The sequence below is a fragment of the Lissotriton helveticus genome, chromosome 1_2 (genome assembly GCF_964261635.1).
Source record: "Lissotriton helveticus chromosome 1_2, aLisHel1.1, whole genome shotgun sequence".
Lineage (NCBI taxonomy): Eukaryota > Metazoa > Chordata > Amphibia > Caudata > Salamandridae > Lissotriton > Lissotriton helveticus.
The window spans coordinates 439,350,380-439,370,310 of NC_136058.1; the positions used below are offsets into that span (position 1 = coordinate 439,350,380).

General features: G+C 45.1%; 1 long non-coding RNA gene across 2 annotated transcripts in view; it reads left to right on the forward strand.

The window, feature by feature from the left end:
• Positions 1 to 850: 850 nt before the first annotated feature.
• The window catches only part of LOC144808011 (uncharacterized), a 134,156-nt gene continuing 115,075 nt past the window's right edge, over positions 851 to 19,931 (forward strand). For both annotated transcript variants that reach the window (XR_013606565.1, XR_013606566.1), the window contains exons 1-2: positions 851 to 998; positions 3,557 to 3,675. This is a non-coding gene — a long non-coding RNA (uncharacterized LOC144808011). The remainder of the gene's footprint in view (positions 999 to 3,556; positions 3,676 to 19,931) is intronic.

Consider the following 19,931-nt stretch of genomic DNA (forward strand, 5'->3'; position numbering starts at 1 on the left):
CTTTACATCTTGTACATTTGCAATTTTTTCCGTGTGTAACCTTTTTGTAACGCATGTAATCCTAAGTCCTTATGTTTTTCAACTGGTGCTTATGTAAAGCGCTCTGACACCTTCGGGTAAAGTTCGCGCTATAGAAAATCGCATAAATAAATAAATAAATATGTTAGTGACCTTTCATTTCAGTTGTTTCCCATTATTTTAAAAATTTGTTTAGAGGTTCTCATTGTTCAAAATATAGAAATTTCTGATATTTATTTCTTCCAATGCACTTCATTCGATGACTTCTCGTGCCCCGGTACTGGGGGCAGTGTCTGTCCTCAGCGCATGCTCAGCTGGTGATATAGGGCCCGAGAAACTGTCTGTCCTCCGCGCATGCTCAGCTGTTGATATAAGGCTCGAGTGTGCCGTCTGTCCCCCGCGCACGCGCAGTGGTTCACCCAACAGACCCTCAGTAACCCTCCATCGGGTGCTGCGCAGTGGGATCGTAGTGTCAATACTCTGCGCATGCGCAGTTGTTAAGCAAAAGACAATCTTCAACCCGCACTCGCAGTGCTGTCTGTCCTCAGCGCATGCTCAGGTGGTTCATCCAAAAGACCCTCAGTAACCCTCGCTCGGGGGCTGCGCAGTGGGAACGAAATAGAAGAACACCGCGCATGCGCAGTTGTTAATCAGTAGCAATCGCCAGCTGTGATCAGTCCTCCGCGCATGCGCAGTTGTTAATCATTATGCAATCCCTGTCTATCCTCAGCGCATGCGCAGTTGTTAAGCATATGCAATCTTCACCAGTGTCAGTCTTGAGCGCATGCGCAGTTAATGCAAAGCCTCTACCCCGCGCTGATAGGTTGTTTGGCACAGGCGCCATTGACAGCTCCCTGGGTGTCCAGGTGGGTCTGGGACAAGGTGTCTCAGTTTTTAGTTCCTCAGGGGGCCCCATGGCGGGTGTTTGAAGAGTGGATACAGTTAAACGGAATTTCAAAGCACCTGGCTTCTTGTTCGAGGTATAGTTGAGTGCATTCGGTCTTCTCATTTTTCTGCTCAATGTAACAAAATGTTTACAATAGGAACTGATTCTAGTCATTTCTTACAGCTGGATCTTTCCACAAAGCAAATGGTGCAAGCACATTAGTTGTGAAGTGTTCACAGCTCTGGGGCCTATTTCCTTTAGGTGCTTAACTCTACAAGATGCTTACACTGCATAGTTATCAACATTATTTCGATTCTAATGGGAGAACTGAGAAAAGTAGTACATTCTACCTGGTCTTTTCTCACTGGTGCATTGCCCCAACCCCCAGAAAGATGTGTGTTCACGCCCTTGGATTTGTAAGCGCTGGACATGTGTATTGACCTGCCATTTGCACATTTGAGTCTAAATGACCAACCTGTGGCCTGCTGAGTTATGTGCCACCCTCTTTGTTTTATCAAAAATATATGTATTGCTTTAGCACGAAAATGCAAAAGGTGCACATGGAAAAGAGTTTGTTTTAAAAAGGCCGATATTGCTCATGGTAAATTGAAACTAGCATTTGCAATGCAATAGGTCTCGTATTTACCAGAGTTTCGTAAATGCGACACCTATTGCATTGCAAATGCCTGTTTGTAAAAACGCCCATGCAGCGCATTAACTTTAATGTTGGCCGGGCCCCTTTTCTTAGACGAGCCGTGTCTAAAGAAAGGGGTGAGTCGCCATTAAAGTGAAAGAGCAGTATGGGGCGCTTTTACAAAACAACAATTTACAATGCACTAGGTCTCGCATTTACACGAGTTTGAGCTATTAACATTACAAATAACAATGCCTTTTATTTTTGATTCGTTTTTAAAACATAAATAAAAGGCATTGTCATTTACAATACCAATAGCTTAAACTCGTGTAATTGCAAGACCTATTGCATTACAAATGCTTGTACATAGATTGGTAAACAGAAACAGGCTGTCTTTTACTCAATGCAAACATGGAATGGGAGACAGATGTATTGATACAAAAACAGTCACATACATCAACACAGCACCCATTTAACGTCACAGCTACACCTGCCAATATTTGGAATAGCGGTATTTCATTTATTTCTTTTACCAATCAAGTGGCATAACGTATGCAAAATGAAGCCGCATCTACTGTAGTTAAATGAAGTAAGCCATCCCTTTCCTCAGGGCAGGAAAACAATGCAGCAAAATAGAAATGCGCACATGCTGCTGCTGTTAACCTGCTGCTCGCGGGTGTCTCCGCTCCAGATACAAGCTTCCTAGGACCGGTTTCTGTCATTTCAGCCGTCTTCAGCCAGGCTTGCTCGAATCCAGTGGCATAGTGAGCAAGGGACTCACGTCCGAGCATACCCTGCCAACTTATGGCGAACAAAGCAGTACAAAAGGGGGTGGTGATGGACCGCTTTGTTCAGCTGAAATGCCAGAAAACGGTCCTAGGAAGCTTGTTTCCGGTCCAGGGAAGGCATGGCTTGGCAGTTCGGGCTGGGCTGTTCCCATGAGGCACAGGGTCAGACAGATTTGCATATGGCCATGTCTGAACTGGGGTGGCAGAGTGGGCTAAAGAACAGTTATGGATTAAATCCAGATCTGTTGACTGGGTGTGAGTGTTTGATTGGTTCAGATGCGCCGTCCATCACCACCCCCTTTTGTACCCATTTGAAACCAGGCCTTTTTTCCCTTTATTACGCCACTCCCTTCATGGTGACATCACTCTTTCCGCATGTGCTTCCAGGGTGAGCAATATTCCTCGCCCCGGCCAGCACATGCGCAGGAGGTCTCTGACCTTCTGTGCCCTCGTCATCGTCCGTCCCTTGACGAAAAAAGACAAAACAGTCAGAGTCAGACTGACTGAATTTAATTTGTGACACACGGGGCAGTGAGCAGTTCATTGATTTGACGCTGCTGCATTGCGTGCGTGTGGTACGTGTCTCTCTTGTCTTCCTCCCCGTCCCGACTCCCGAGGCTAGTGGGGCAACGGCCCATTCGCCCCTATGAACCAACCGCCACTGCTTATACCACGTGCAATTCATCCTCTCCAAAGCCAAGCCTCAAGAATTCCTGGGTGTGAAGGGCGGCTGATTCTGATTGGGTGCTTGATAGTTTTCCAGAAACTCATGTTCTTGATTTTTCATGTTTGTCAGTAGTTAATTAAACATGCCCAGGGGTTTTATCTCTTCAGTTGACAGAAGCTACAATAAAAGTTTCTTTGTCATTGCAAAAAAATATGAATGGCGAACGAGCCTCTGTCTGTCAAAGATTGGAAGGGCTGGGGAACTGTCATTCATCTCACTGCTAAGCAGGGCCATGTCATGCTTCATCCTCCGTCAGGCCTCTGATTTTGACCAACATCGCTTAGAACACTGGGACGTTAGAGCCCATCCTTTTAATGAGAAAAACAAAACTACAAGTCCCATAAGCAATAGTGGTGGAAGGTGTCACGCATGACCTGGGACAACTTCCGATTCAGCACATCCAGTTAAATTTTTTAAGTATTTGACACAATATTGAATTTATAACCTTTGTTTTTTATGGTCATGAGTCACCAGGATACTAAAACGTGTCTTTTATTTTCAAGGTCAATTAAGTAATGGTCATCAGCTTGGAAGCTCAGTTAATTCTTCAGTATTTGTCATTGATCTCCATGTGTGGCTGGTTTGGGTCTGCCCCCTGCATCGTTCCCGATAACTCACACAGGTAAGGACCTTGTAGCAGCAACATGATACCCCCATACTCGTCTGTAAGAAGTGCGCTCTGAGGCAGGTATCCGATCATTTTTGTGAAACAAGCAAGCACCAATATCTACTATGTACATTTGTTAAAATAAAACAAAATCAAGTCAATTCAAAATATACTTTATTTGGCATAAACGAATACCATAAAAGTACAGTGTTAAAAAACAATATCTCATACATTATAAAAACCATACTAAAAACCTGTTTAACATCAATTCATAAAAGATAAATGATTTGGCACGGGGATCATCTTATAGAAATGACAAGGAGGTACCCGGTTAAAAATGTTTCATCCAAAGTATAGTGCAAATCAGAGCAAATATTGAACACACAGGACCATTATTCCTCCCCTCTACTGGTTCTGAGTTTCATCGCTAATCTTAGAAAATATACTACACAGGAAAGTGTTAAAGGCTCTACTGACAATTTACAGAAACAGTAGGACCACCTTAACTTGTTTGAACTTGGCCTTCCTTAAAATACCTTTTAAAAATAGTCACCTAGGGTAAGCGTAAAATGGGCATAGTAGGACCAAATGGAGCGTATCCTGTGGAGACCGTTGGTCGCAGCCACAGGAGCCCTTACTCTCCAAATGCTTTGTATACCCTGCTAGAACCGCCAAAGTATGGTGTAACAAATCTAGCCTGAAACGGGTCATGAGAAATCTGTTTTGAGGATTGTAAATAAGACACAAATAAGGTTCCACGCCCAGGCACGACTTTGTTAACTGATGAGTTCTTACTGATGGCTTAGTCAGCTCTCTTGCTTCCCTATTTGACGTGGCTCTGTTTAAAAATTCTGACTTAATACAGCCCTTATCCTTAGATAGCAATTTAGTCGGGTAGGTAAAATATTCAACACAACCCATGGCTAACCGGTTTTCCTTGATGTGTCTACTCCAAGGAATATTGTAACTCCGTGCCCGTGCAATGCAGTCTGATATTATTTGTTGACTTAACGCCGCCTCTGGGTTTGTCCATACCTTAATCCAGCATGCGAGGGGCTTCCATTGCAGCCTATCGCACAGATGGGTTATACTCAGTTCCTCATGAACCACGTAGGAGGAAATGCTTTGTGGGACTTTCAGTACCCGCCTCAAATATTTGTTTCCTTCTATTTGTAACTTAAGCAGGTCTATAAAGCCCCAGACCTCACTCCCATATAAAACTTTGGCACAGCTTACAGAACTGTAGAGGTTCAGGATTTGTTCCGGAGACCATCGGCCTAGCCTTTTTGCAAAATTCATAGTTGCCCCTGTTGAGTTAATTAGTTTATTGCATTTCTCCTCCACAAGGGCTTTAAAACTAAGGCGACTGTTGAACATGATCCCCAGATATGAAAATGACTTGACCTTTTCCAGTCCCTGTGTGCCTATTGTAAATTTAGTTTTGCTGGATGGTCCTTCCCTACCTCCATAACATATGATTTGGTGAGGTTCGGTGACAAATCTAAGCTATCCATAAAATGGACAAAGCCATCTATGAGGCGCTGCAGTCCACGTGCAGTGCGGGCCAAGAGTACCGCGTCATCTGCATACAGTAACACCGGTATCCCTCTCCAACCTATCTGCGGGCAGTCCACCCCTAGAGCTACCAGCGCCTGGGTCAAACCATTTATATATAAAGTAAAGAGGAAGGGGGCCAAAATACATCCCTGCCTCACTCCCCTTGAGCATGGGACGTGGTCTGTGACTTTTCCCTCCTTATCATATCTGACCTGGGCAGAAGTATTCTGATGCAGTGTCCGTAATATATTTACCAGACCAGGGTCGACTCCCAAGGCCCCCAATAGTCCCCACAATTTCTTCCGATTTACTCGATCAAATGCCGCGGTGAGGTCCATGAAAGCCATGTACACCGTGCCCTCACTGGCTACGGTGTGCTTGGCTGCCAGGAGATATAAATTAAGGCATTGATCTGTGGTACCTAAACCCATACTGGGTATCCGTAATGATCTCATGTTACTCCGCCCAATCAATCAATCGGTTAAGAATGGCCCTACCTAGCACTTTCACGGTAACATCAATTAATGAGATAGGCCTATAGCATTGAGGGCTATTTCTGTCCCCTTTTTAAAATATGGGGACTATTGTGGCCGTAGACCAGGATATTGGCATCATTGTTTGCACTGCGGTATTCATTACTCTGGTGAGTATGGGCACCCAGAGTTCTTTCTGGCTTAAGAGTAGATCTGGTGGAATCCCATCAGGTCCTGGCGCCTTATTACGGGTTAGTCCCTCAATCCCCGCCTTTATTTCTCCCAAGGAAAAGGTAATCTGGGGTGGGTTCACACTTTCCAGTTCTCAATGATACCATGGTTATACAGGCCCTTGTAATGCTCAAGCCAGGTTTCTGGGAGGATGTGGCAGGCCAGCTTGCGTTTATTTGAATCCTGAAAGCATGGTTCATTAACAACTCTCCAAAAAGCAGTCAAGCCCTTTGTCTCGGCCGCTTCTCTCAAGTTTTCCTATACCTGGTTCTGCAATACGGTTCTGCTGCATCTTAGTGTTTTATTGTACCTAGCCCTGCAGCTTGAAACCTTCCCTCTGTCCCTAGTTACGCATTTCAGAGGCGATTTCAGATCCCACAAGGTGAGGGTGCAGTCATGATCGAACCACCTTGGTGCACTGTGTTCCTTGTTGATCTTCCTGCCCCTAAGTAAGCCATCTATTTGTTTGGCCGCTCCCTCAAATGCCTTGATCAGGTCTGCCCCCTCAACCTCCAAGTCCAAACACTTCCAAACGTTGGACTCGGCCTGTGTAAGTAAGATTCTGTAAAATGCCTCACTGTCCTTGTTGACCCACCTTAGTCTCCTACCTTGGTCAGTGGCTTTAATCAAACCTCTGGCCCCCCTACGTTGTGATAGAAGTACCGCATTTGGATCTATGATGCACGGGAGAAGCGGGTTATGGAGTGGTAGAAGAGGAGTAGTAGAGCGGTAGAGTGGTAGGATAGCAGTGGTAGAGGGGTAGTAGAGGGGTTGAGGTATAGTAGAGGGGTATACGAGGGGTAGAGGGGTAGGAGAGGGGTAGAAAAAGGGTAGAGGGGTAGAAGAGAGGTAGAGGGGTAGAAGAGGGGTAGAGGGTTAGAAGAGAGATAGAGTAGAGGTAGAGGGGTAGAAGGGTAGGAGAGAGGTAGAGGGGTAGAAGAGAGGTAGACTAGAGGTTGAGGGGTAGAGGAGAGGTAGTGCAGAGGTAGAGGAGGGGTAGAGGAGGGATAGAAGAGTAGAAAAGGGGTAGAGGGTTATTAGAGGGTTAGAGGGGTAGAAAGGGGTAGAGGGGTAGAAGAGGGGTAGAGCTGTAGAAGAGGGGTAGAAGGGAGTAGAAGGGTAGTAGAGGGGTAGACAAAGGGTAGCGGTGTAGAGGGGTATAAGAGGGATAGAGGTGTAGTGGGGTAGAAGGGTAGAAGAGAGGTCGAGGGATAGAAGAGAGGTAGAGTAGAGGTAGAGGGGTAGAAGAGAGGTAGAGGGGTAGATGGGTAGAAGGATAAAAGAGGGGTAGAGGTATAGTAGAGGGGTAGAAGAGAGTTAGAGGGGTAAAATAGAGGTAGAGTAGAGGTAGAGGGGTAGAAGAGAGGTTGAGGGGTAGAAGAGAGGTAGAGTAAATGTACAGGGGTAGAAGAGAGGTAGAGGGGTAGAAGAAAGGTAGAGTAGAGGTAGAGGGGTAGAAGAGAGGTAGAGGGGAGGTAGAGGGGTAATAGAGGGGTAGTAGGTTAGAGGGGTATTATGGTAGAGGGTAGTAGAGGGGTACAAGAGGTGTAGAGGGTTAGAAGAGGGAAATTAGAGGAGTAGAGGGGTAGAAGAGGGTTAGAGGGGTAGAAGAGGGTTAGAGGGGTAGAAGAGAGGTAGAGGGGTAGAAGAGAGGTAGAGTAGAGATAGAACGGTAGAGGAGAGGTAGAGGAGTAGAGGAGAGGTAGAGGGCTAGAAGAGAGGTAGAGGGATAGAAGAGTAGAAGAAAGGTAGAGGGGTAGAGGAGAGGTTGAGGGATAGAAGAGATGTAGGGGGATAGAAGAGAGGTAGAAGAGAGGTAGAGTAGAGGTAGAGGGGTAGAAGAGAGGTAGAGGTGTAGAGGAGAGGTAGCGGGATAGAAGAAAGGTAGAGGGATGAAGAGAGGTAGAGCGGTAGAAGAGAAGTAGAGGGGTAGAAGAGAGGTAGAGGGGTAGAAGAGAGGTAGAGTAGAGGTAGAGGGGTAGAGTAGAGGTAGAGGGGTAGAAGAGAGGTAGGGATATATAGTCAAATGAAAAGGAAGCTATCAACTTCAGGAATGTGAAAGAAAGCTCTCGTATTTTGAAAGCTGATGACTCATGAGGAGAGAGGAAAGCCAGATAGCTCCTCTGCTCGTGAGAGCACGCCCGAGAGCGTAACCGCAAGCTCTAGGCCACAGTGGTAGAATTTTCTGAAGCCCACTTACTAAAAGTCTTGCCAGTGGCTCAGGTGAGACCTAAAAAGGTCGCCTTCTGACCCTGTGGTAAATAAATAAATAATACCCTATTTTTGACTAGACTTATAGCATAACAGATAGCTCAATAAAATAAGAGTCAAGATTCGAGGTAGTAGGAGTTTCTGCAGGTTTATTACAGCATAAGGACAGGATCAGGACAACCTGCATGGGAATAGGACAATAAGGCCCGGCAGCTGCCGGGGCTGGGTCTGGGATGAGCGCGCCAACATTCAATAACAAAACACAGGCATATATACATAGCGCAAACACATAGCATTACATTGCAGTAGGCGTAGCAGTGGGTGGAGCAGAAGGCGTGACGCGTAGCAGTCGCGAAAGATAACAGTAAAAAGAGGTGTAACTGGGAGTATACAGAGACATGTGATGCAAACGTAACAGAATATGTCATGAATGGGCGGAAACATAGGAGGGGGCTACCTAAGGAGCCGGGACCTCTAACCTAATGGTGCGCGAAAACTGGCAATGACGTGTTACTAGGAGAAGCTGGGGGCTACGAACTCTGTGCTAGGAGCAGAGACTAAAGTCTGGAGGGTCGGAGCGACATGTACCTAAACCCTATCTGGTATCTGATGTTTAGGGAACATGTTGATATAAACTAGAAGTCATGAGGGGAGAAGCTAACTTGATTCTAAGACTGGACCATGCATTATTCTACATGTAGTGCGTGATGAAGAATATTAAATGACCATTAATACAGTATTTCTCTAACGTGGAGACGAGAAGGCTAGACAATGACGGAAACTATTGATGCAGTTCAGTAGCTTAGGAATGCAGAAGAGGAGGACTGGACTGATAACTGGAACTATAACATACTTTTGGCAGACTCAGAGGCAGAGCCAAGCTGCACCGGGCACTGCGAGGCAGGAAGTAAGTGAAGGGTCGAGGGTACAGGTGGGGGCTGTATCGCTCCTCAGCGAGGCTTTCAGGAGACAGGAGCTGAATCTGATGTCCGGGCCCTTTTGAGGCCTGGAAACGGGGACTTTATAATGGAATAACGTGCACACTGGGAAACGTGGCAACATAACTTTGCATAGGCCTGATATTCGTAGTATTCACGAGGACTGGAAACTAACATACCAGAGGTGGACACAACTGGAATTGCGTCATTAATCGGACATGGGGAATAACATATGCATATTGGTCATGCACACATAACATATGATGGATGAGGCGTAGGGACACAGAACATGGCAAAATTTACTTTTCCACATTCCCTCCTTGTCACTACGTTTCCATCAGGAAACATCAATTTTCATGATACCATCTATCATTTCATACAGTACCATTTGCTCGTCTCGAATTGTCTTGGAACGGGATTTAGAACGGGGCTTGGGACTAGGAATACAAGAGGTAGCACACATGCTGCAAATCGCAGGGCCACATTGTATACAGAGGCAGCAGCTAAATATGATTGCTACTGCAATACCTAGAAAGGACAGGACTTTCCATCCCCATGCGGAAATTATATTCCAGAACCAACCGGACCATGTCCAGGTGCCTGGATCTTGGTGTAACAGATGGGCAATTTTATGAAGTCTGGTTATAGCTGAATAAACAGACGGCGCGTTATTTGGAATGAAAATGCAGCAACTAGATCCGATGACTCTACAGGCCCCGCCCCTATCGGCCAGTATGACGTCAAGGACGAGACGATTTTGCAAAACGACAAATCTCATAGCAGATTGTTCTTCGGTTAAGTTACCTAGAGCAGAGGCAGTCTCATTTACTACAGCTTCAAGGGTTCTTGTTAACCTACGGATCAGTTTACTATTCTGGACAGGTCCTATAAAGAAGAAGAAACCTTTATTGAAATCTGTATACTGTTCTAGAGTAGTTTCAGTATAATCGACAATTGGGGACTCCCTTCTATGTCTAATGTGTACTAGATGTGTGTTTCTATGGTAATCAGATGGGGCTAGGAAAACAGGTGGCAGTAGGAAAGCAATGTAACAAGTTCCCTCCCAATCGAGGGGCAGACGGACATATGCAGTTTGACCACAAATAAAATAAGAATGACGTGAAGCTTTGAAAATAGATTTCCCACTGTCACTATACTTGATAACAGTAGTACATTCACTATGACCTATATGTACAGAACCATAACTACGGACACATAATTCGCCTTTGACAGGTAGTACTGAAATAGCAGGTAAGTCTGGAGTAGTATCAGACTGAACATTCAGGACCATGAAATTCGACGAATAATTACCTAAATTATATACTTCATTTTCTAGATCTAAACCTGTTCTGTGGGGGAGACCCTGCTTGTCTGGAAAACATGTACTGTTAAGAAAAGACATATCTGTTGAAGATGACGTTAACGTGGACCATGCTCCACACGAACCATTGTGTGAGAATGGATAAGGAAACAGTGGCAGAACTCCCTTTGGTGTCTGGAAAGGGGGGAGTCGACCACACACCCAACAATTAGTGGCATTGCTGGTCTGGTGTGAGTAATGTAACATACGGATAAATGTGTTGTTGCGCATAGCGAGGCGGTAAGAATATTCGTGAGGAGGCAGATCACTAAACGTGTGCTCTACTGTAGCATTAGCAGACATATTTACATGAGGAACTGGAAAACACAGGAAAAGTGCGTAACTAGTGCAGGAAATCATTATGCTGAGAAATAATATGAAACTCAGAAAAACGATACATTTGATTGAACTTTGACTGACTCTCTCACTATGGGGGTCTATTTTATACATGTCAGAAACAGTCTAACCGTTTCACCTAGGGGAGGACTTATACAATCAAACTGACTGACTTATTTTACTAGACCTTAATTTGAGCTTATACTCCTGCTGCGGAGTTTTCTCTAACAAGGGAGGGGTTGTAATAATGTCTTGTGCGGGACAGTCCTTTAAAACAATGTTCTGGCAATCTTTCGAATCCTGGAAATCCTTGGAAATGTTCTTGGAGATTGATTTCAATCCATTGAAAAGTTTTACATGAGAAAGGTGGACCCACCCCTTCCTGCCTTCCAACTTGACGGCAGTACGGGTGGTCAAGAGGACCTGACGTGGCTCCTTCCAACGTGGTTCCAGCGGACTTGATCTGTCGAAATTTCTGATCATCACTAAGGAGCCTGGAACGATCTCGTGCGGTGCCACCTCGGTATTGTCTGGAAAGGCGGCAGCAACCTGTGAACGACATGAGTTGAGGGCAGACATCAAGGAAGCTAGGTAATCTGTCAGCATATTACATGAAACATCGGTAATACTTCGGGGTCTAGGAGTACCCCACATGTTAGGGGGGCGGCCGAATACGACCTCATACGGGGACAGACCTGATCTGGAATGTGCGACCATGCGCATATAAAACAAAGCGACTGGTAGAGCTACTAACCAGTCTACACCTTTGTCCTTACAGACTTTTGCAATGCGGATTTTTAGAGTCTGATTATGTCTCTCTACAAGACCGGCTGCTTCAGGATGGCGTACACAATGGAACTTCCACTGGTACCCTAACAAAAGGGAAACGTGTTTCATTAACTCTGAGGAGAATGGCTGACCGTTATCAGAATATACGACTCTAGGGAGTCCATATCTAGGGAAAAATTCACGAACCAACTGCTTAGCAGTGGTCGCGGCTGTGTAATCTGGGACTGGATATGCTTCTGTCCACCTGGACAAAGCGCATACTACTACAAGGACATACTTGAAACCTCGACATCGCTCCATCTGAATATAATCCATCTGGAGGACCTCAAAAGGGTGGTCAGGGGGCTGGAAACCACCTTGTTCCACCGGGACACTTTTACCTGGATTAAACTGACAACATATCATACAGGTACGGACTTTCTGCTTGGCTGCAGCTCGTAAATGCTTGTTGAACCAAATGTTCTGGATACTGTCTAACATAGCTTTTTCTCCTAAATGTGCTGGACTATGTGCGGTATTGATAATGACTTGGACCATAGAATCGGGGAGAAACCATGTGGCTCTACCCTTCGTTAACCATCCTTGATCTGTCTGGACCCCTCCTTGTTCAGACCATTTCTTGATTTCATCGGGGGTAGCATGTAACTGGATATCTATGACATCTTGTGTAGGGTCCTTAACTGTCATACATGTAATCGGATCTGGAGTACGTGTCTGATTAACTGGAATGTCTGGAGTCTGTGCTGTAAGCTTGGCTGTACGGTCTGCTAGATCATTACCTTGGGAAATAATGTCAGTGACTTTCGTATGTGCTTTGCATTTCATGATAGCAATGGATGTCGGTAAATGTATGGCATCTAACAGGGCTTGAATAAGGAGACCATGCTGAATCTTGGTTCCATGAGAAGTCATGAAACCTCTCTCCTGCCAGAGCACTCCGAAGTCGTGTACAACTCCGAATGCGTAACGTGAATCTGTGTAAACATTAACTTTCAGGTTCTTGGCATGTATACAGGCTTGTGTCAGAGCGACTAGCTCTGCTGCTTGAGCGGACAGGGTGTCAATACGGTGTGTTTCAATAACTTCAGTGTCAGTAGTTACTGCATACGCGGCGACTAGTTCTCCTGTACTAGTTCTCATACATGAACCATCTACATAAAGTGTCAGGTCGGGATCTGGTAACGGAATGTCTGTCAGGTCTTGTCTTGGCTTTGTCGTAATATTAACTACTTCCACACAATCATGTGGGTCAGAATTTGAATTAACTGATGGTAACAGTGTAGCAGGATTCAGAACGTTGCAGCGTCTAATGTCTATGTGTGGCTGGAACAGTGTTAATTCATAACCCGTTAAACGTGCAATTGTCAAGTGCTGAGTTTGTGTTCGGTTTAAAAGAACTTCTACTGAATGTGGGACTTGTACTGTCAGAGAATGTCCTAAAACTATGGAATCACTTTGTCTGATAGCTAGTGCTGTGGCTGCAACTGACTTGAGGCACGCAGGCAACGCCTGGGCGACTGGATCTAATGTGCTCGAAAAATAAGCACAGGGCTTGTATTGTCCTGCTTGATCTTGTGTGAGAACAGATAATGCTGTACCTTCGCGTTCAGTAACAAAAAGCGTAAAAGGCTTACTGTAGTTCGGTGTAGCTAGAACTGGAGCGTGACATAGGGCTTTCTTTAACTCGTTGAAACTAAGTGTATGTTCAGATGTCCAATGGAGGACAGTCGATACGGCTGCCTCCTGTGTCGTTAACTGTATCAGTGGCTTGGCTAGAAATGCATACTGGGGAATCCATTGTCTACAATAAGAAGTAAGGCCGATAAAGGCACGTACCTCCTTCTGGGTTCTGGGCTGGGGAAGACTCGCTATTAACTGGATACGGTCTGGTGTCAACTGCCTACCCCTCTTGGACAGCAAGTGTCCTAAGTATACCACTTGCTGGACACAGAATTGAAGCTTCGAAGGTGACACCTTGTGCCCCATCTCGGCTAGAAAATACAGAACTGTAAGGGATGCTCGCTCGCAAGCGCGTTCAGAACGGGCTGTGATCAGTAGATCATCGACATACTGGAGCAGGGCAGTGTCAGTTGGCATGTGAATGTTGTCTAGTTGCCTCTTGAGTGCTTGACTGTAAATACTAGGGCTTTCTGTGAAACCTTGAGGAGCGCGTGTAAACATATAGCTCCTTCCATTTAAACAGAATCCGAAAAGAAACTGGCTGTCTGGATGAATTGGAACACTAAAAAATGCATTCTTGAGGTCTATGACAGTGAAAAACATGGCTTCGGAATCAATGGCTGTTAACAGGGAAGAGATGTCTGGAACAACTGGGTACTGAGGAATAATACATTTATTAAGCTCTCGTAAATCAATCACTAATCGATACACTGGGGGTGCATTCGGATCAGTACGTTTCATGACTGGAATGATCGGAGAATTACATACATTGGAGTCAGTTTCTACAACTACTCCTTGAGCCATGAGCTCGTCAATAATTTTGGATAAGGCTGCTACAGCCTCAGGTGGCAATCTGTACTGTCTGATTCGGGGTAACACTACACCCGGTTTGAGAGTCACACGATGGGGTGTGATTTGCATGTAACCTACATCAGTTGGACCTTGCGCCCATAAGTGTTGCGGAACATTAGACAATCTTGAATCAAAATCTCGTAATACATAGTGACCCTTAAAGTCACGTAGGAACAGACGTATTCCCTCTGGGGAACAGCAAATAACTGCACCTAACTCTTTCAGTGTCTTAATACCTAATAGATTTTCTGGACATGACTTAGTAAGTAACAGATCAGTAGTACGGGACAATGGACCTACTTCTAGAGTAACTGGCTTAGATATCTCGTTAACGATGGGTTTTCCTGAAAATCCAAGGGAAACATTTCTAGAGCCTGAGAGCGGAGCCCCTGGAACCTCGTCATGACTAATAGTAGTCCTACTTGCCCCTGTATCGATCAAAAACTTTCTGTCTTTCCCTAATACTTGACTGTGAACATAGGGACCTTCTTGATCTACAGGTATCTCGATGAGAGGCAAGCCTACCTCCCTCTCTAGGCTGTTTCATGAATATGACTGATACTCTGGATACTCGGACTGTGCATACTGGTACATCTGTGATGTAACGTGCTGTGTTGCAGCAATAGGCTGCGGTGCGGAAACTGTCTGTTGTGTATTCTGTAGCTGAGGAGTCTGTGAAACTTGTTCTTGTCTAGGCGGACGTGGTCTTTCTTTAGTCTTACCAGTAGCTATGTTGTGTTTCAGAACTGCACACTCGTTTATAAAATGACCTGGCTGTTTACAATAATTGCAGTTCCCTTTAACGGGAGCTGCAGGATGACTGGCTTGATTCGGACCCCTCTTCTGACTGTCTTGAGGAACAGATTGTGCAACTAGCACTTTCATTTTCGTGTCTTTCATACGTTTTCTCTCGTGTTCTTGCTCTTCCCTGATTCTATTCTGGTGGTACTGGAGCTTCTGGAGCATCTGGGACGGAGTATTTGCTTGCCAGGTGCTTTCGACTTTCAAAACTCTATTTTTAATTTGTGGACTTGAATTCTCGACTAATTTAGTAACGAAAAGATGAGGGTATGATTCACTACTTGTCTTGAGACCACTATTAATACTAAAACATTTCTCAAATCTAGAATAAAAATCACTAATGTCTTCATCTTGTTTCTGTTTACAGGCTGAGATTGCATCCCAGTCTTCTTTCCTAGTTGTCAATAATCTGGGTAAAACTTGAATCAGTAATTCTGGTAATTCTTTACATTTATCTCCAAGACCGGTACCTGGTACTCGTGCCTTGTCTTCAGCTTCTAGAGCTGTCCAATCGATCTTTTTCTCTCCCACCTCCCATTCTTTTTCCTTTAACTTTTCATACACCCCTGCGGGTAACAGGACCTTTAACATTTTAATGATATCTGGGTAAGTGTATTCTCCCATACGGAGCATGTCTTTTAATTCTCTATGGAACCCTGCTGGATCTTTGTCATGACAGGGAATTAATTTCTTCATTTCAAGAAGTTCCATCTTTGATATTGGAGTGTATACAAACACTCGTTGCATTACGCCACCCGCCCCTTGGACTGGGTGGACTTCTCGTAACGGATTCTGTCTGTCTATGTAGAATGATTTATTTTCTGGGGGTGAGACATGAACAAAATGCGGGTTCAGAAACGTTCCATATTTGTGGCGCTGTTCTAGAATGACACTAATTAAATCGGTACCTAGACCTCTCCATCTATACTGGAGTAACTCGTTCAGGATATCGTGCAACGGGCCTGGATCAGAATGTTGACCCTCATACAGAGTAATGAGGTACTGAATCATATACATACCCACCAGTCGTTGCTCGGCTGGGGGCAGTTTCAGAAACATTTGTGCCACTATTTCGTCTGGAAAAGTGGTAGAATCAGTAATCCATCGGACTGCTGATCGGGCTAGTTCTTGTTCATGCATAGTACTTAATTCACTGTAACCGACTCGTGATTTCAGAATGTGGTCGGTAGCTTGAAATACTTGTTCTAGAGAACCTTGTTCTGGTGCTAGATGAAAAATAGACTTGGGTTCTAGACGTAAATGGCGATCTGGAAATCTGGATTTTCCTACATACGCTATTCTGGCGGGATTCTCGTTCTCTTCCTCTTCAGGATCAGAGATACTTTCTTTCTCGCTTACTTGTGCTGTTTTACGCTGGTCGTGTAACCTTATTATTTCTTTACGAATTTTCTTGTACATACTCTCCATGGCACTGACGGTCTTGTGCTTACCCTCGGCTATATTATCACTCCACCTTGTCAGGATTCTCATTTCGGCGGGATCTTTAGACGGATAATCTTGTTCTCTTATTAAACAATTGATCAGGAACTTTAATATCATGAGCTGAATCTCGGCTTTCCTTTGAGACATAATCTCGCCAATACTTTCTGGATCATCCCCTGTACGGATGAAACGATATATTCTGTCTAGATCTTCTTTCATATTCGGCAAGGTGACTAGATACTCGGTCACTCTCCTTACACGTAAGGAATATAAAACCATAGTATATTCGCCTGGAACTGGATCATAAACACATTCGTTAAGGGCTTGCCTGATTTCTGTAACAGACTTATTACTTTTAGGAGTACGCTGTGATGCTTGAGCATGTAATTCGAGTGCCGATAAACGCTTGTGTGGCGGCGGGGTTTGAGGAGTAGCTCCTCCTGCGGCCCCTAGACTAGAGTCGTCTACTGAGGCTCTACGTCCTGGCAGAGTGGGAAATGGAACTGTAGGCTGGACCGGGGGTACCGTAACAGGTACTCCGGTGTCTGGAGGAGCGGGAAGTGCCTGATTTACAGGGACTGGCGGAGCGCGAACAGGATTTGCATATTCGGGGACTGTGTCGTCCAAATAGGACGAAATAAAAATATCAGCTGCGGTCGGTTTGTGACGTAGCTTGGTCGGAATTAATGGCGGCGGGAAATTACTGGATGCCTCTGGGGTCGCTTTTGGCAAACCTTCGGCAAGAAGAGGATACATACCCCTAATGAGGGCATGCCTCTGTCTGTCTGACTGTTCTGCTTTGACTTGTTCACCTATCTCGATTAATTCTCTTTCTTGGGCTCGTTCTTGGGATTCTCTACTTAACTCTGACTTTCTGACTTCCTTTTCCGTTCTTCTATGAGCTTCCTTGCGCCATAACTCGATGGCATCTTTCTGTGACTGTCTGGCTTTCTTTTTCCATAATGCTTCTTCTACTCGCATGATACATTCGGCATCCCATGTACCCGATACGGGCCATCTATACTTTTCTTCTAACTGTTTGGTATACTCTACCCATAAATCTAGATACATTATGGCGCTTATGCCATGTTTCTGATACATAAAATGACCTGGACTGTCCCTAGGCGGGACAGGAACTGCTTCCTCTAACAGACCCTTTCTAGTTTTTAACTGACGTAACTTGGAAAAGAGCGGCATTCTAAACTTGAATCGGAACACAATACAATACACGAAAAACAATAACAATTGGGAAAACAATTCAGGCATACCACGACATTGGAAATACATTAAACAATATCATAACATAACAGTTCGAACAGAATACTACCTGAAAATACTGAAAACAGAAACAGAACAGAATTCTCGAGAACGGAACAGACTAGAGTTACTGGATGCACTGCTGTAACAGTACGGAACATACCGGTCCCAAAAAGGAACGCATCAAGACCCGTATCCACCTAGGTGAACACTTCGTTTGTGGGCTTGGGTACCACCAACCCACGGACCAGGAGTCAATTTAGATTGGTCCTGTCTAGATACTACCCCAGCAATGGTACTCACCGGGCAGCACGGAACGGAAGGCCTCGGACGGGACTGGACTACGACGGACTTCGGACTTCGGACTTCAGTTACGGGTGGGCCTCCGGATACCTCGGACCTTGGACTCTCGGCTTGGGCTCTGGTCGGGACTCGCCGCGTTCCTCCACCGTCTCGTTCGGATGCTGGACCGCCTCCTCCGTCTCCTCCGTGGGCCTGAGGGATACTTGGAGCAGAAATATCTGCCAGTGCACGGTATGGTTCCGTCACGACTGCAGAGGGTCAGGGGGTCGGCGTGGCTTCACCGACGCGTGGGGAAAGGGCAAGTCCCTATTCGGGCGCCATTATGTGGTAAATAAATAAATAATACCCTATTTTTGACTAGACTTATAGCATAACAGATAGCTCAATAAAATAAGAGTCAAGATTCGAGGTAGTAGGAGTTTCTGCAGGTTTATTACAGCATAAGGACAGGATCAGGACAACCTGCATGGGAATAGGACAATAAGGCCCGGCAGCTGCCGGGGCTGGGTCTGGGATGAGCGCGCCAACATTCAATAACAAAACACAGGCATATATACATAGCGCAAACACATAGCATTACATTGCAGTAGGCGTAGCAGTGGGTGGAGCAGAAGGCGTGACGCGTAGCAGTCGCGAAAGATAACAGTAAAAAGAGGTGTAACTGGGAGTATACAGAGACATGTGATGCAAACGTAACAGAATATGTCATGAATGGGCGGAAACATAGGAGGGGGCTACCTAAGGAGCCGGGACCTCTAACCTAATGGTGCGCGAAAACTGGCAATGACGTGTTACTAGGAGAAGCTGGGGGCTACGAACTCTGTGCTAGGAGCAGAGACTAAAGTCTGGAGGGTCGGAGCGACATGTACCTAAACCCTATCTGGTATCTGATGTTTAGGGAACATGTTGATATAAACTAGAAGTCATGAGGGGAGAAGCTAACTTGATTCTAAGACTGGACCATGCATTATTCTACATGTAGTGCGTGATGAAGAATATTAAATGACCATTAATACAGTATTTCTCTAACGTGGAGACGAGAAGGCTAGACAATGACGGAAACTATTGATGCAGTTCAGTAGCTTAGGAATGCAGAAGAGGAGGACTGGACTGATAACTGGAACTATAACATACTTTTGGCAGACTCAGAGGCAGAGCCAAGCTGCACCGGGCACTGCGAGGCAGGAAGTAAGTGAAGGGTCGAGGGTACAGGTGGGGGCTGTATCGCTCCTCAGCGAGGCTTTCAGGAGACAGGAGCTGAATCTGATGTCCGGGCCCTTTTGAGGCCTGGAAACGGGGACTTTATAATGGAATAACGTGCACACTGGGAAACGTGGCAACATAACTTTGCATAGGCCTGATATTCGTAGTATTCACGAGGACTGGAAACTAACATACCAGAGGTGGACACAACTGGAATTGCGTCATTAATCGGACATGGGGAATAACATATGCATATTGGTCATGCACACATAACATATGATGGATGAGGCGTAGGGACACAGAACATGGCAAAATTTACTTTTCCACAACCCAAGCACTACCTTTTTGCCAAATTTGGGGTAATTCCGTTCAGTAGTTTCGGCTGTAGCCTTGCACAAATTTTCCTATGGGAAATTGATTTTTTTACTCTTATTTTTTGATTTTCTCAAAAACTACTGTACGGATTTACACCATTTAAAAAAAGGTTGCATTCTGAACCAAGCTCTACCTTTTTGCCAAATTTCGGGTAATTCCGTTCAGCAGTTCGGGCTGTAGCTTGTCGCAAAATTTCCTATGGAAATTACCATGGAGAAAATGTGTTTTGGGACCCCGCTTATTTCTCAGCCCCTGCTTGACGAATCACCCCCAAACTTTTCGGATAGGAGCTGACCTGGATAGACTTATTTTTGCGAAAATTTCAGGAAGATTCGTCAAACGACGCCAAAGTTATTCGCAAATGAAAAAATGTTTTGCCTATGGAAACTAGGTTCTAATTATAACGTACCTACTGGCGACCGCCAGTTGGTAATGTATATATGTATATATATATATATATAT